Source organism: Thermobia domestica, chromosome 5, assembly GCF_964235325.1.
Source record: "Thermobia domestica chromosome 5, izTheDome1.hap1.1, whole genome shotgun sequence".
NCBI classification, from domain to species: Eukaryota; Metazoa; Arthropoda; class Insecta; order Zygentoma; family Lepismatidae; genus Thermobia; species Thermobia domestica.
Genome location: NC_137458.1, coordinates 296,192,083 through 296,208,466, shown reverse-complemented (window position 1 = coordinate 296,208,466; position 16,384 = coordinate 296,192,083). Strand labels below are relative to the sequence as shown.

The 16,384-nt window shown below is 37.1% G+C and overlaps 1 protein-coding gene across 1 annotated transcript in view; it reads right to left on the bottom strand.

Moving 5' to 3' along the window:
- LOC145684923 (sialin-like) overlaps positions 1-16,384 on the bottom strand; it is a 270,897-nt gene that overhangs the window by 95,065 nt on the left and 159,448 nt on the right. The gene's annotated exons all lie outside the window — the stretch shown is intronic.

Here is a 16,384-nt window from a genome sequence, read left to right as displayed (position 1 = left end):
GCATCCTATCCTACTGCCACGGAAACATAGTTTAACCGAACTCATTGTGCGTGATGAGCATGTAAAAAATTTACATGCTGGTCCACAGCTACTTCTGTCAGTTCTTCGACAGAAGTACTGCATACTAAAAGGAAAAGATGTAGTGCGCCAGATCGTGAGACAGTGTATAACCTGCCACAGATTCTCTCGAGCTAATGCAACTCAGCTCCTGGGCCAATTGCCCGCTGGACGTGTAACTCCAAGTAGGCCGTTTAACCAGTGTGGGGTAGATTACACTGGTCCAGTGTTGTTAAAGAACACTAAGGGGAGGTCTACCAATACATATAAGGGATATATTGCATTGTTTGTGTGCTTCAGTACAAAGGCCGTGCATATTGAACTAGTGACCGAAGCATCTATTTTAGCCTTTCTCGCTGCGCTTAAACGTTTCGTGGCGCGTAGAGGAAGGCCAAGAGACATATACAGTGACTTTGGAACAAACTTTGTAGGTGCAAACCGTAAGCTGAAGGATCTTTTGACAATAGTGACGCCAACAGGAGTTTCAAATTCAACAAGTGATTATTTGAGCTCAGTTGGAATCCAGTGGCATTTCAACCCTCCAGCCTCACCTAATTTTGGGGGATTGTGGGAATCTAACATCAAGTCTATGAAGTATCATCTGAAACGCATTTTGAAGAATGCAGTGCTGACATACGAAGAGATGATAACTGTGCTAGTACAGGTGGAAGGATATCTCAACTCGCGATCACTAACTCCGATGTCAGCTGATCCTAGTGATCTTAGGGCCCTCACACCCGGTCATTTTTTAACTGGCGACGCATTGTTAGCTCCACCACAAGAGGATTTCATAGGTACAAAAGTGAATCGTCTCACAAGATGGCAACTGACTCAACAACTAACGCAGCACTTTTGGAGACGGTGGTCTTCCGAGTATTTGTCGCAACTTCAACGAAGACCAAAATGGTGCAAAGAAACTGCCAACTTCAAACCAAATGACATGGTGATCCTTCGCAAGACCAACCAACCCCCACAACTGTGGAAACTTGGCAGGATCGTTGAGACTCACCCAGGAAAAGATGATCTCGTGCGTACGGTGACAGTGAAAGCATCTGACGGACTCTACAAGAGGCCGATAGTGAAGTTGTCCCTATTGCCTTTCGACAAAAGGGAGTCATCAACAGTTCAATCTAAAGACAAGTAATTGATCATTTAGTATGTTTATTCTAACATTTATTTGCGTAGTATTGTAAACTTTAGTATTTTTATTTCATCAATTGTCAATATTAAGATCTTTGATACTGGGATTTGTGCTGAAATATGGATATTTCAAGGTGGGCGGCGTATGTTGAGTATTTTTTTTCTTTTACGAAATATTTAGTCTGAACAGCTATATTGTAACAGAATAGATGTCAAGCTATGGTCAGTGTCCTTGGCTCCCTTCGCTCTCGGAGGGTGGCCTTTTTCTCCCCCTTTTTTGTAGAAAGTGAACATGAACCGCCACGAAGAGCAGAGAGAGTGTGTGTTTTTTAGACAGTCGAAACGTGTGTGGTGGATGTCTCTTGTGTCGAACTATTGTAGTGTAATACAAACATTCAGTGAGAACTTCACATACAGTACATATCTGTGTCCACTAGTGTATATTAAAAATATTTTGTTAATTAAATTAGCTATATTTTAACCAGATTACGACTCATTTCTCCAAACAAACAACAAATAGCGAGCCGCAAGGAAGGTTTAGTAAATAATGGGAAATGCTTTCGTGCATGCAACCCGAAAATTTGTAGCAATGGCTACCATTTCTTATATTATTGTCACAAGTATGTGGCCTACACATTAGCATCATTTTGTCAGCGTAGGGTGACTGCAAGGGTTGCCAGGGCCCCGCAAAGTCAATATTTTCATATTTATAATGATTTTTAATGTCTGTTCTTTTTCTACGAATACGGCGGGAATTTCACGAATGTTACCTCGTTGGAATTTGTGGTCTATAAGCTTTCCAATGGTATATAACTCATGACTCTGTGATAATTAGGGGGACCACCAGAGCCCCGAACGTGAGAGTCTACCATTTTGTTTAAATCGTTGGCGGGTGTCTGGAGTTAATTGTGTTGTTATGCCGTAGACACTAATCATTATTAGCTACCCATGTTGCAGATAGAGATGTATCTTGAAAACTGTTTAGTTAAAATATGTCATTTGCCCCTTGTAGGCTAGTCACTGCTCTTTTCTATGAGTTGTATTGTATTTGTCAGAGCATTTCTTCTAGCTTATGACCTCAGAACTGTTCATTATTATAGAAATGATAGTGATCAAAAAATACCCAAGTTTTGAATTCGTGAATTTGGATCTTAGAATAGTGTATAGTGTGTTTAACCTCCGTTATTCTTGGAAATTAAGAAATGTTCAAATACTTCACTTGAATTTCTGTTGGTTTAGTTCTACGCACATTGATGTGCAGAACTTCGTTCAGTAATTGCTGTTATAATAAGAATATAACTCTGCTTGTAATTTACTCCATGCACAAATCCTGCGGAGGATGGGTTGTTTGTCAGAAAATTAAATTAGCTTCTTCAATCTGATATTTTAGTTGTTTTAAACATGTCCAGCCACCATCGAAAAAAACACGTTTAAAACAATTTGTTTAAAACGTTTAAAACAAACTGAATAAAACAACAGCCCTCGTTTAAAACTTGTTTTAAACACTTGTTTTAAACATTTTGTTTTAAACATATCAACCCTATAATTTAGCACTAATATTTGGCATAGTTTACAAAATTAGTGTTCCATTATTAACAGTGGGTAGGGCTGTCTTCACGTGAACCTGGCCCCACCCACACCGGCACTAATTTTAAAACATATGACAGAAGTTAGTGCCTAATTAGTGCTGACGACCTATAATGTTAAAAAATATTGCCGTTACACAAACGTCGAAAAACAAAAACGATTTTGGGTGGGGCTAGGTTCACGCTAGCCCCACCCACTCAACCGATCGAGACGAAACCTATACACAAAGTTAGTGTTAAATTAGTGCTGTCGATACCGCATAAAAAGAAACTTAGTGCCATTATTAGAAGGCCAAATATATTCGAAAATCTAATATGGCGGCATCATCAAAGAAAACATCGAAGTGCACTCAGAAGCACTAGCGATGCATTAACAATTGCACTAGAAGGGATCATCAGTGCTTTCGATTTTGGTGTAAATTTAACGCAATGAAAACTTCCCTATGAATTTTTTATGGAGTTTCATGACATGTAATTAGCCATATCTACATTAATAGTTAAACATTTATGAAACTATGTGTTTTCTAGAAGCGCTAACGATGCATGAACGAATGACACTTACTTTCCGTTAATGCTTAAATGGGAGCCAAGTTCACGCTGGCCTCAAGTGTTTTTCTACTGGTAGAGCCTATAGTAATGGAGCACTAACGTTAGTTGTCGGTGCACTAGGAAGCACTAACGAATGACACTTTAAGTTTTTCATTAGTACTTGAAGTGGCAGGTGCAGCGTGAACTTGGCGCTACAAAAGATTTTTATTTGTAGCTCCTATGTATTGTGCACGCTTTATAGTGCTCTATTTGTAGCACTATAAAGCTCTAACGATAGGCGTTAATGCACTAGAAAGCATTTACGATGCACTGGCGATTGACACTAAATTTATCGTTAGTGCGATATATGGAGGTTAAGTTCAGGGACGTCGTTAGTGCTTCTTAAGTGAAGGTACTACAAGGAAAACCGTTTCGTGGGGCAATTTCTAGCTGTTACATTCACTTCAATCACTAACGAAAAAAATTAGTGCGATTCGTTAGCGCATCGTTAGTGCTTGTTAATGCACCAACACCTAACATTAGTGCTTCATTAGTATAGGTGCAAGAAGTAAAATACTTTGGGAAATAGTATGAACTTAGGCACTATAAGCACGTAGGGAAAAATTAGTGCAATTCGTTAGTGCTTCTAGAAAAAAATAGTTTCGTTAGTGTTTATAAGAAATTTATGAGGAATTTTTCAATACATCAAATTTCCTCATTTAAAAACACTCATGACTTCTTGTAGTGCAATCGTTAGTGCAGTGTTAGTGCTTGTTAGTGCGCCCCTAACGTGAGTGCCTTATTAGTGTAGGTGCTAAAAGTAAAATATCTTTAGAAGTCGGCTTGAAGCACTAACGAGAAAATTAGTGTCATTCGTTAGTTCTTCTAGAAAACACTAACAGCTTGTATACAATTTGATATTTATAAAGTTGGTTCCCACCAAAAAACTTGAACAAATACCAAAGTATGGTAGCAATAATGTTAGTGCTTAGTGCGTTTAAGTGCACTAACGATTTGTCATTAAGCCCATGTTTCTACGTCAATTTGTAGGGATTTTGATATTTCTGAAGTTGCCCCCACCAAAAATCTTAAATCAATCCCAATATGTGTTAGCACTAACGTTATTGCTTAGTGCGTTTAAGTGCACTAACGATGCTCTAGTGATTACCCTAGGTTAACCCTATATTTCTACGTCAATTTATATGGAATTTGATATTTCTGAAGTTGCTCCCTCTCCAAAAATCTTGAATAAATCCCAAAATATGATAGCACTAACGTTAGTGCTTAGAGCGTTTAAGTGCACTATCGATGCACTAACGATTGCCGTTAACTCCATGTTTCTACGTCAATTTGTATATATTTGGATATTTCTGAAGTTTCCCCCACCAAAAATCTCCAATAACTCGTAAACTCTTATAGCACTAACGACTGCCGTTAACTCCATGTTTCTACATCAATTTGTATGGAATTTGATATTTCTGAAGTTCGCCCCCTCACCAAAAATCTTCAATTACTCGTAAACTCAGATAGCACTACCTTTTGTGCTTAGTGCGTGTAAGTACACTAACGATGCACTAACGATGTGCGACGTTTGGTGTAATTTGGAAGAAATGGGGGCCAACCTCAAGCACGTTTATATTTAATACATAGCACTAATATTCTTTTTATGCGTCGTGTCTGAAGTTTGGCCTTCACCTTCCAAATTACAACAAACGTCGCACATCGTTAGTGCATCGTTAGTGCACTTAAACGCACTAAGCACAAAGGGTAGTGCTATCTGAGTTTACGAGTTATTGGAGATTTTTGGTTGGGGGACAACCTCAGATATATTCATATCTATACAAATTGACGTAGAAACATGGGGTTAACGTCAATCGTTAGAGCATCATTAGTGCACGTAAACGCACTAAGCACTGACGTTAGTGCTATCATTATTTGGGATTTATTCAAGATTTTTGGTGGGTCAACTTCAGAAATATAAAATTCCATTCAAATTGGCGTAAAAATATTGAGTTAACGGCAATCATAAGTTCACCGTTAGTGCATTTAAACGTACTAAGCATTAACATTAGTGCTACCACATTATGTGATTTATTGGAGGTTTTTTTTATTGAGGGGCCAACTTCAGAAATATCAAATTCCATACAAGCTGTTAGTGTTTAATGAAAGCACTACCGATATAGTAAGGAATATCACTAATCTTTTTGTTAGTGCTTGAAGTCGGGGCAAGTTGAAGCAGACCTCCAAAGATGTTTTACTTTTAGCACCTACACGAATGAGGCACTAGCGTTAGTGGTCGCTGCACTAAGAAGTACTAATGATGCACTAACAATTGCACTAGAAGAGATCATTAGTGCTTTTGAATTTGGCGGAAATTTGACGCAACGAAAAATTCTCATACATTTCTTATCTGTGTTTCCTGGCATGTAATTGGCCATAATTACACTAACAGTGAAGTACTAACGAAATTGTTTGTGTTATGTATTAGAGATCATTAGTGCTTTTGAATTTGGCGGAAATTTGACGCAATGAAAAATTCCCCATACATTTCTTATCTGCGTTTTCTGGGATGTAATTGGCCATAATTAAACTAAAAATGAAGTACTAATGAATTTGTTAGTGTTATGTATTAAGAGATCATTAGTGCTTTTGACTTTGTCGGAAATTTGACGCAATGAAAAATTTCCCATACATTTCTTATCTGTGTTTCCTGGCATGGAATTGGCCATAATTACACTAACAGTGAAGTACTAACGAAATTGTTTGTGTTATGTATTAGAGATCATTAGTGCTTTTGAATTTGGCGGAAATTTGACGTAATGAAAAGTTCCCCATACATTTCTTATCTGTGTTTTCTGGTATGTAATTGGCCATAATTACACTAACAGTGAAGTACTAACAAAATTGTTAGTGTTATCTACAACCACAAAAGATGCACTAAGGAATGGTACTAATATTTTCGTTAGTGCTTGAAGTGGGGCCGTCACGCCCTATACTAACGAAACACTAACATTAGCTGTTGGTGCACAAAGAACTAATATGCACTAACGATTTCTTTAGAAGAGATCATTAGTGCATTTGAATTTGGCGGAAATTGATGCAATGAAAAATTCCCCATAAATTTCTTATGTGAATTTCGTAACATATAATTGGCCATAACTAAACTAATATTCTAACCTTATTGAAACTGTTTTTTTAAGCACTAACGATGCACTAACGAATGCCACTAAGTTTTTCAGTTAGTACTTGAAGTGGGAGCACCAACTCACCCTAAAGTCCTAAGCTATTTTATTTGTGGCACCTATACTAATAAAGCATTAACTTCAGTTGTTGGTGCACTAAAGCACTTACGATTCACTAACAATTGCACTAGGAGAGGTAATTAGTACTTTCGAATGTGATGGGATTTGGCGCAATGAAAAATTCCCCATGTATTTCATATGAGACTTTCGTGACATATAACTTCAGCTCCACTTCAAGCAATAAAGGAAACATTAGTGCGGTGTTTGCAGTTTGTGTAATAGCAGTAATTTTGAAAACTATGCCAAAATTAGTGCTAAATTAGTGCTGGCGATACAACATAGAAAGAAAATTAGTGCTATGTATAGTATGATAAAAATGAGAATCGATTGTTTTCTTTCATGATTCCGCCATATTAGATTTTCGAATATATCTGGCCTTCTGATAATGGCACTAATTTTCTTTTTATGTGGTATCGACAGCACTAATTTAACACTAACATTGTGTATAGGTTTCATCTGAATCGGTTGAGTGTGTGGGGCTAGCTTCACGCTAGCCCCACCCACATCTTTTTGGTATTTTGACGTTTGTGTAACAGCACTAATTTTGAAAACTATGCCAAAAATTAGTGCTAAATTAGTCCTGACGATACCGCATAGAAAGAAAATTAGTGCTATGTATAGTATGATAAAAATGAGGATCGATTGTTTTCTTTGATGCCGCCATATTAGATTTTTCGAGTATATTTGGCCTTCTGATAATGGCACTAATTATTTTTATGCGGTATTGACAGCACTAATTTAACACTAACATTATGTATAGATTTCATCTCAATCGGTTGAGTGGGTGGGGCTAACGTGAACCTAGTCCCACCCAAATCTTTTTGGTTTTTTGATGTTTGTGTAACAGCACTGTTTTTTTTAACATTATAGGTCGTCAGCACTAATTAGGCACTAACTTTTGTCATATGTTTTAAAATTAGTGCCGGTGTGGGTGGGGCCAGGTTCACGTGAAGACAGCCCCACCGACTTTTAATAATGGAACACTAATTTTGTAAACTATGCCAAAAATTAGTGCTAAATTAGTGCTGACGATACTCCATAGAAAGAAGATTAGTCCTATATATCTTATCATAAAAATGAGGGATCTTTTGATTTCTTTGATGATGCCGCCATTGAACATTTTTGAATATATTTTGGCCTTCTGATAATAGCAGTAATTTTCTCTTTTTTTGCGGTATCGGAAGCACTAATTTAACACTAACTTTGTGTATAGGTTTCGTCTTGATCAGTTGAGTGGGTGGGGCTAGCGTGAACCTAGCCAAACCCAGAATCTTTTTTGTTTTTTGAAGTCTGTGTAACGGCACAAAATTTTTTAACATTACAGTCGTTAGCACTAATGGAGCACTAATTTTTGGTATATGTTTTAAAATTAGTGCCAATGTGGGTGGGGCCAGGTTCATGGACATTTTGTAGACAGCTATTAGTTTAGTGTTCTGAAAGGTTGTGTGTAAACTAGAGATGGCCAATACCGCAATTTTTACTTTCCGAAATCCCGAAAGTAAAACCGGACAAATTCCGAAATTCGGAAAAATCCGATTTTGGATTAATTCCGTAATTCGGAAAAATCCGGAATTTAGAAATTTCTGATTTCGTACATTCCAGAATTCGGAAAAATCCGGAGTTTTTCAAAATTCCGGAATTTTCTAAATTTCGGATTCTTTCCGAGTTCCGGAATTTTTCTGAATTCCGGAGTTTAACTGAATTCCATAATTTTCCGAAATCCGGAAAGTGAAACTTCCGCTTCCGGAAAATGAATTTCTTTTGGTTAATCTGTAACGACGTTAGTCTTTGACCAGGTAATGGCGACTGCTTTGAAACAAATGCAAAGTATGAGAATTAAATCTGTCTCTCTGTTGTTTCGTGTGGAGAAAAAAAACAAACTTCTGAACCGAAGGTTTAAGAGCAACTCAAGTTATTAATATAAAGTTTGCCGAAGATTATTCACAAAAGAAATATGAAAGACGTTTTGTATCGAAGAAATATAACATACAACTTTGCAAGCGGATTGAAAAAAAACCTAACGTAACCAGACTAAAGACGAATCGTTTACGGCGTAGTGATCGCGGTTCAGTGGTCAAGGTGCGAATCCACGTCGCTTTTTTTTTATGGCGATTGATGGGCGATGACATACATTTTATTATATTCAGATATTTGACTACTCGGATGTTTCAATACTTGAAATATCAAACCTTCAGGAATAATAATAGTAATAATAATAAACTAATAATAATTATTATTATCTTGTTGAAGATTAAAAGCTAAGAGCTAATCATCACTCAGGTCATACCACCATTACAAGCAGAAACGTGACATTTGGAAAGAATATTTCGGTTTGGTTTAATGTTGCCCACGAGAAGAGAAATTTCTCATCTTGTTTCTAAACCAAACAAAATAACATGAGAATTAACATTTTACATTCGAGACGGGACAAGGCTAACTCAAATTATCGTCTCGCTTTGGAGATGAGAATCGAGACGAGACGAAAAATATCGAAAATATGTCTCGTCTTGTCTCGATTCTTGAAATAGTGTATGTCCATTCTTTAAGTAACAATTGCTCTGTAGACTGAATCTCATAGGCTATTTCGTTACTTTGTATTTCAGAGCTCATTGAATTATAGTCTCCGTAGGTATTTTTGTAGCAAAGCTTTTATATTTACATCTGAATATTGTAAAAATTAGCTTATTATATGCCGTATTGTTGCGTGATAGTCAGTTATTTTTATTACAGTTATTTTCCTTAAAACATACAGTAGAATACTTTCTACATGAAACTTTAGTGGAACGCTCTAGTTTAAAATTTTGGTAGTTGCAGAGATGTGTCTTGAAGGTACGGAACACTTTCCCCGAAATCTCTACTTTTAAGCATGTTTTGCCAAATTTGAGGGCAATTTTAAGACTTTTAATATTATTATTATTATTATTATTATTATTATTATTATTATTATTATTATTATTATTATTATTATTACTGAAGTGTTGTGAATTGAATGGTTTACCCTGGTTCACCCAGCTCCTGCCTAGTACGCATTGTGCTGAACAAACAACGTGCGTGTAGCTTTTTTCCGGGTTGCGCTTCCTCCCACTTTCCTTATTCCAAAATTTCTTTCATTCTCATCATCGACGTCTTCTGTTGCTTAGCCGGCATAACCATCACTTAAAAGCAAATTTTTTTAGGGTTCTTGTGAGTTCAATAGCCCTACTTTCTACATGAAATTTTTTCGATGGCCCTTATGGGTCCACGGTGTCCAACGTTGGTCCCATCCCACTATCACCTCCTTTCGATATACGTTATCGACATTTTGCCTAAAGAGGGCTTTGCCGTGGCCACATTACAATGCCTCTTCGTTCTTTGTGCATTGAAATCGCTTATTTTTCTGAGTACTATAAGTGCATACTGTCCAACGTTGCTCCCATCACGCTACCATTTCCCGTTCTCTCGATACAAATTGCTAATATTTTGTTTGTAAGGGAGATATGGCGTTTCAATCATTACGTTTAATGAAGAATTGAGAAAGACATTACGTTGCCACAAACAACACCTATTATTATTATTATTATTATTATTATTATTATTATTATTATTATTATTATTATTATTATTATTATTATTATTGTACTTACCACTAATGTTGCCTACCACTATTTGCAATGCAATGTGTTACTAAAAAGCCAATCAAACAACACTCCTCGCCATTCACGTTCCCGAACTCGAAATACATGATTTAAAGTTCTCTGTCTTAGGATAAAGCACATTTATTATATCATTCTTTCAAATAACACGTTTGACAAGTTACTTCACTTTCAATGTGTAACTTCATATCATCACTAACAATCGTCTTGTTCCGATAGGAAAATATCCCCCCCCTTGCAAAAAAAAAGCCTGACCGTAGCGAAAGGGCGTGAACCTTCTTTAGCTGATTAATCGGGTCCAATATTTCAATAAAAGAGAATAATTCCCTGCACACAAATATTTCAGTAAAAGAGGAAAAGTCACTCAAACATTGTGAATATCCATTTATGGGCGAAATTTGGTTCCCTTGGAAATTTTTAAGGATTTGAAGAGCCGCCATTTTTGAACATTTTCATCTGATTATTCTGGCTAACGAACTCATTCAAAATATTTCAACAATTAATGTTTGTGCCAAGTTTGGTCTCAATCCAATGAAAATTACGGTGGTTATTGCATTCACAAATAGCGTTATATATATACAGATAGATAGATAAACACAGAGGGAGAGAGAGAGAGAGAGAAAGTGCCTTGCACCTTTCTCCCTTCTCGCAACTGTGCTGCGTCAGAGCTAAACCGGGTCTCTTTGCAAAACGTATTGAGCACCCTAACCTAAACACAAGCCTCTTAGTATTCAACGTAGAAACGTAGTCGAGAGGTTTAAGGCATGTAGTGATTGTATTTCTGATAACCATGACTATGGGTTCGAACCCATCAACTTCCATGTTTTTTTTATTACTTTTTGCTGCTACGTTGGAACGTTCTGTTTTTATTCTTTACTGATTGCAAATGGCGTTTACATTCAAAATAAGAGGAATTTCGGTGGCATTTGTTCGGATAGTATTCTCTTTCGAAATGAATTCAAGAATAAAAGCAATACGCAAAGACAAAAAGTATTATCAGTATTAAACATTACCAATAATAATTGCTACGAAAGACTAAATACGACCTCTTTTACCATCTCTCATGAGCCTGTATGTATTATTAACAAAAATTTTAAAAAATCTCTTTGCAGGTGATTCGAACTGACGTTCTTTGCATTTGTAAGCCAGCACCTTAACCACTAGACCAAGATCATGGCTTCGTGAACGTTTAGTTGTCGGCGTATTCATTCTATTTGTTTTATGTTCCCACTTCGAAAATTTTTACTCTTTTTTCTCCGTTTAGCAGCTGTTTCTGGCTTTCTTTTTTTGAGTAGTCCTTTATTTACACTATGCACTATTCGTATTCACATCTTGTGCCGCTCTGCAATGTCTTATTCAGATTAGACTTTTCCTCTTGCTCCTCAGTAAACATTTGATTGATTTAATTCTCATACTCTCCGTGGATGTAGCACAGGAATGCCAGGTTTAAAAAAAAACAGGCGTACATTTACTTTCCTGACAGACTATACATAAACTAGAATAGAGAAACATGTGACCAGGGCGTGTTCTATCGGCTGAGATTTGACTGCATTTTCATACGCAGGTCTATGCCAGTACGCTCATAGCATACTCATTTAATTGCACAGTTTCTGAACATAATGACAAGGAAGTGAGACGCGAATTTGTGAAAACAGGTAAAAGCAGATTGACAATGATGAAGTAACAGTTTACAGATGATGGAAAAATATTTTTAAACAACTTACTACCTATCAAGAAGTTGGAAAGAGAATAAAAGATGTCTCACCTGAGTCGTCACCTGGATTCGATAAAGCCAAAAGAATGATATTGATAAAGATAGGATAGATTTTAGATTTCTTGGCTTTCGGCATCTAGAACCATTTAACCCTTCACGTTTTTGAGGGATGATGTCCCTCGGCGAGCACACAATCCGGGGAAAGGGAAGGAAGGAAGCGGCCTGGGACCTATAAGTTAGGTACCACCTCGGCATTTGCCTGGTGTAGATGAGGAAAACCGAGGAAAAACCTCATTCAGGGTGACTGGCCTGAAAAAGCGTTTTACACTTTTTCGACCGAGTGCACCCACCGGGAATCGAACCCGGGATATTGATAAAGAGTATATATATATATATATATATATATACAGACAGAGAGAGAATATATATATTAATACACAATAACACACTGAGCAAGGCTATGTGATAATATGTAAAAAAAACACACACACACACAATCACGTAACAGTTTCAACACAATAACTGTGTTTTCATCAGACTTCCACTTCTTCTGGCTGCTTGGGAGTTGGTCATCACTTATATACTTTCTGGAGATCAACTCTTAATTAGGCTCCGCCCCTTCATTAACTAGTAACTCTTGTGTGATTTTCATTTTCACTTTTTAGCTGCACACGTGTCCAATTAAAAGTTTACTTTTTTCGCTTGATACATTCTGTCCTCTAATTATCCTTATTTTCCTTATTAATTTTTCCCCTTTCTTTCTTCTTCCTTTTCATTTCTCCTTCTTTAAGCAGAATTTTCTCCCACTCTTTATTTATCAAGAATCGTGCATTCCAATTCATCACCTTGTCTCCTGCCTTCATAATTTCCCTGGCTTCTTTCCATTTTCTCACCAAAGTTCTGTTCTCAACTTCTATGACCTATGCTCCTTCCCACCCTATCCTATGGTTTGTCTCTTTCTGATGCTTATATATCGCATTATTGTCCCTCTTCAATCTTACATAATCCTGGTGCTGTTTTATCCTTTCTTGTATCTTCTTTTTTGTTTCTCCTATGTAAAATTTGTTACATTCCGCGCATCTCAGCCTATATATTACTCCCTTTTGATCTTTGTCCACTATTGCTTTTCTCTTGATTTTTCTGACTAGTTCAATTATTTTGCTTCCTCCTTTCCTGTACGTCCTAATTCCTGCTTTCCGAAGCATTCCCGTTACCTTCTCTGTTTCTTTGCTCAGGCTTTCTATTCCAAACCATTTTTGTTCTTGTCTTTTTCTTCTTTCTTCCTCTCTGCTGCTATGTTCCTTGTGACCCTATCCTCTTTGTTGTATCCATTTCTCCATAGTTGTGTCCAGAACTTTCTTAAATCTGCATTCCTCTGTTCTTGATTTGTGTTTAGGTCCCCTATTCTCTTTTCCATGCTATTTATGAAATTCTTCTTTGTACCCTCATCCACATGACTTTGTTTGTGGTAATACACTCATGCTGTAAAGAGGGTGCTGAAAAGTTCCTGGCTGTGCCAAGAAACAAGTGTCAGAGGTCCGAGATTACAATATTCAACGTATTCCCCATTAAGATCAATGCACTTTCGACAGCGTTGTTGAAGCTTTTCTAGTCCATGCAATATTAATAATAATAATAATAATAATAATAATAATAATAATAATAATAATAATAATAATAATAATAATAATGATAATAATGATAATAATGATAAATAAAAATAAAAAACAAAGAATTTTTTATTGTCCCTCGAACCAGCTCTCAGCAGCCTGTGTGACTTCAGAAATAGCGTCAAAACGGTAATCCTTCAGGTGGTTTTCAAGTTGGGAAATAGAAAAGTCAGAAGGGGCCAGGTCTGGGAAATAAGGTGGGTGGTGGACCAATTGGAATCCCAGGATAGCTAATTTGGCAGCAGCAATGTTGGATTTGTGTACTGGTGCATTATCGTGCAACATCACGAGCCCTTTGTGAGCTTTCCACGGCGATTCCTCGTAATTGTCTCTTTCAGTTGGCTTAGAAGATTAGCATAATGCTCTCCGGTATATAGAGGCGCCATTCGTTAGGTAGTCCACCATTATAATGCTATCATTGTCCCAGAAAACGGACGCCAGGACTTTTTGTCCGAATTCTGTTTACGGAACTTTTTCGGGCGGGGGAAACCACTATGGTTCCATTCCTTTGACTGTTCCTTGGTTTCTGGATCATAAATATGGAGCCAGGTTTCATCCTCCGTCCAAATGAGAGTAAGAGGAGGTGCAAGTAAGTCCAAGTAAGAGGAGGTTTCTTAAAGATTCTAAGAGTTGTGCGTACTAACTCCTAGTCAGTGATGGTCTCCGTATGTTACAGCGTTTACCGCCTACAAAAGAAAAATAATCAATTTATTATGGAAACTTGCTCAAAGTACAACTAAACATGTTCGACTTGCTTTCGTGATGTCCTCATAGGCAACAATAAATTTGTGGTAGGGAACATCGTGTCCGTGAGTTTTATCGGGGTACTCCCGTTCCCTCCTACTTTCTCATCCCACCAATTTTTCCATCATCATCATTTACTTCCTTAATCATTGTCTTGCTTCACTTCAAGGGCGTAATCATGGGACGATAAACTGAAAACTTTAATTTCGTTTTGTAGGCAACAAATCTCTAGTAGCAAGAAAACTTTCGGCCAATTGCCGCGTGCCTGGCTTTTGGCTTTCTACGTTTGCACTTGAAACGCATGTTTTTATACAATCTGCCTTTTGTTATACTTGCAAGCGATGATTTAGACCCTTCGATGAACGTCATAGCATCACTGGCTTTTCATTGTCCATTGACTTGACTTATAAAAAGGTTACGTCAAGCTTGAATGGAACACTAAATGCAAGGTTGCCTCCATGTAACTTCGTTACTGGAGTCCAGCTTGCGACATGCTTGCATGTTTCCCAATCAAGCTTAATGCAAGCTTGGCTGACTTGCAATTCAAGCTTACAGCAAGCGATTTGCAAGTTGTCTCTGCCACTAGGAATAGTTCATCCAGAAGTCTCAGCTCTCAAACACTGTTTTAATGTTACATGATTCATAGTAGAAATATTATAAATTGATTAAGTAATTGTAAGAATGCAATGAAAAGCATTTATCAACGCTTTGTCATACAAAAATCATTGCACATTGTACTCAAATAATAAATATGATTTAACCTTTAAACGTCTATTGACGCAACTGCTGCGTCGAAACTTTAATAGCTCAGCTTCTAATTAAGCTAGAAAGATAATTGTGGTATCAGTGTGCACCTGAAGAATGAAGCTTTCCGCTTGTATGCCTTTTATGTATGTAGGGATACCACGGCGGCGAGGGAGGGTAAAATTCATGTTTTTTTTTTTTTTTGTTTCTTGCATCAGGTTTTTTTGGAGGCATCCACCCCTTTGAGGTACATTCTTAAAAATTGGTATCTGAAGCAATGAAGTACTCCATTACATGGTAATACCCTGTGTGTGCACTTGTTGCTTATATGGGAAGAAGGGGCCAACTTTTTGAGTCTGTTTTTCTTTACGTAAATTACATTTTTTGTTTCTTCTTCTTCTTCTTCTACAAATAGGGTGGAAATTGCACAAGTGTTATGTCGTTGGAATCTGTGTTCCATTAGGTTTCCAGGGAAGAAGGGCCCAACTTTTTGAGTCTGTTTTTCTTTACGTAAATTACATTTTTTGTTTCTTCTTCTTCTTCTTCTACAAATAGGGTGGAAATTGCACAAGTGTTATGTCGTTGGAATCTGTGTTCCATTAGGTTTCCAGGGAAGAAGGGCCCAACTTTTTGAGTCTGTTTTTCTTTACGTAAATTACATTTTTGTTTCTTCTTCTTCTTCTTCTACAAATAGGGTGGAAATTACACAAGTGTTATGTCGTTGGAATCTGTGTTCCATTAGGTTTCCAGGGAAGAAGGGGCCAACTTTTTGAGTCTGTTTTTCTTTACGTAAATTACATTTTTTGTTTCTTCTTCTTCTTCTTCTACAAATAGGGTGGAAATTGCACAAGTGTTATGTCGTTGGAATCTGTGTTCCATTAGGTTTCCAGGGAAGAAGGGCCCAACTTTTTGAGTCTGTTTTTCTTTACGTAAATTACATTTTTTGTTTCTTCTTCTTCTTCTTCTACAAATAGGGTGGAAATTGCACAAGTGTTATGTCGTTGGAATCTGTGTTCCATTAGGTTTCCAGGGAAGAAGGGCCCAACTTTTTGAGTCTGTTTTTCTTTACGTAAATTACATTTTTTGTTTCTTCTTCTTCTTCTTCTACAAATAGGGTGGAAATTACACAAGTGTTATGTCGTTGGAATATGTGTTCCATTAGGTTTCCAAGAATGTATCAATTATGACTCTGTGATAATCAGGGAGGTCACCAGGGTCCTCAACGTGAGAGGGGTACGATTTCGTTCAAACCACTGGCGGGCGTAGA